A 2,092-nucleotide genomic window follows, 5' to 3' on the forward strand; every position below is an offset into this window, starting at 1 on the left:
CATATTCTTCCAATAATATAACCAAAGTGACTAAAAATAATATAAAATGTCATACAATTATTACGTAAATTAGTCACTTATCAAAATGCCCAAGTGGTCTAACAGCAGGCCGTAACAGGGCATTCGTTCAATGCTCATTGCTGCATTTTATCTTTCCCTATCCCTGTCTCAAGTTTTGGTTGATGAACTTGTAAATCTGATTAGCATATCAGGACTGCCTCTGAATTTCATAGCTTTCTTTCTAAAAACTACACATTGTGAGATTTTTTTTTTCCCCGAAGGGTATGACATGCTCTGCCCTACAAAATGGGAGAAAGTATCACAAGTACTGCTGCATGCATATCTGCAGCCATTGATGTGAACTATTACTTCTAGAAACAGGATTAGGACATGCCCAAATCCTGAAACTCTACCAATTTTTAGCAATTCATTTGCACACTGTAGTTCTTGAGTTTACATGCTTGATTCTAGAATATAGCATCAACAGCACAGGTGAGCCATAATGAAGAGATGAGATTCTTTGATAGGCACTATTAAAGGGAACAACTTTGTCTCTTTTTACAAAAGAATTGTTGCTTCATGGAAGAGTGGTTCATTGTATTAGTTAAACATATACCATTTTTTTCAGTCATGTCCCAAGCATTTGACTTCTGAATTTTAACCTGCCATTTGTTGGACAATATGATGAAAGTGTCACCTCTGCTTTGTAGCATAAAAACCAGGTGGTGAATGAGGAGCTATGGAACGAGGCGAAAACTTATGGTGACATCCAACTGATGCCATTTGTTGACTACTATAGCCTTATCACATGGAAGACTTTAGCTATATGCGTATTTGGGGTAATGTCCTGTCTCTTTAAAGCTCATGGAAAGTTTCGAGTGCCTCTTTGACTTAAATCTTTTGAACAGACACAGGTTGTTTCAGCAAAATTTGTCATGAAGACAGACGATGATGCATTTGTTCGGGTGGATGAAATTTTGGCCTCCTTGAATAGGATTAATGTGAGCCGTGGTTTGCTTTATGGGCTCATTAATTCTGATTCACATCCTCATCGAAGTCCTGATAGCAAGTGGTACATTAGTCCTGAAGTAAGTTTGTCCTGAATGCATCTCATTCTGTGGTTAGTTTATTGTTAGGGCCTAATCCTTTTATCACTGAAAATCTATATCTGAGATTAGATATGCACATAATACTTTCTCATTCTGAAGTGAACATGTTCTTGTTAATAGAGATTAAGGAGTTTTGATGTGCACATAATATCCAATGTAAACTAGAAAGTTCTCTTAGAACTCTTGAACGTGGTTCAGTTGTACTCCACCACATTGGAGCTTTCTTGAAACAAAAAATATGGCGGATTGGGCTAAATGAATATATGCATTTGCTTAGTTGATCCTTTCTTTTGGTGGCGTTTTTGGTGTTTTGTGTGTTTTGGGGGGGGGGGCAATGTAGATTTACATAGTAAAGCAAAGCCTATACTAGATACAAGTAGATCAGCAAAAACACTTCTGGGACAGGTCTCATTCCAGAGCTAATTTCCAAGGTTACTGTGTTAGTGGAATCTTCCACCAAGCTACTACCACATGTTGTATCTCATCCACAATTAATGGACCTCATAATACTAACAGCTGAAGTTGCCTAAGCTCTGAAGAAAATCTTTCAATAAATAATAAACTTTGCACCCCTAAATCAATTGTCATTCCATTTTTTAAGTGATCCACCCTAAAAAAAAAGTTGGTTTAATTTTTTAAAATGCAATATTGGCGAGAGTATTTTTATTATTTAATTTTTTTAGTATTATTTAATTTTTACTATCAAATTTTTAGTTTTTTAGCTTTTAATTTTTCATTGATGGAATCACTACTTCCATTTGGACATGTTTGTTTTTATCATTTTAATACTAATTTAAGTGTTTTGACTTTACATGGATTATCGAGAAATTGTAATTATATATTTTTTTTCCCTACCACAGATATAGTATTGCGTTTTCTGGTCTTTTGATGAAAATGTATATTTCTTGGATGGGTCCCAAGAATAAAACCGGCATTTCCTATTTAGCACTAGTCATTGTGAATATGAACGCTTCATTGTTCAA

General features: G+C 35.0%; 1 long non-coding RNA gene across 1 annotated transcript; it reads left to right on the plus strand.

Annotated features, from left to right (window-relative positions):
* The first annotated feature begins 663 nt into the window (after positions 1-663).
* LOC140007453 (uncharacterized) lies at positions 664-1,048 on the plus strand. The gene is made up of 2 exons (XR_011814766.1): positions 664-839; positions 909-1,048. It is a non-coding gene; the product is annotated as an uncharacterized lncRNA (long non-coding RNA).
* The last annotated feature ends 1,044 nt before the right edge of the window (positions 1,049-2,092 follow it).

Source organism: Coffea arabica, chromosome 5c (genome assembly GCF_036785885.1).
Source record: "Coffea arabica cultivar ET-39 chromosome 5c, Coffea Arabica ET-39 HiFi, whole genome shotgun sequence".
NCBI classification, from domain to species: Eukaryota; Viridiplantae; Streptophyta; class Magnoliopsida; order Gentianales; family Rubiaceae; genus Coffea; species Coffea arabica.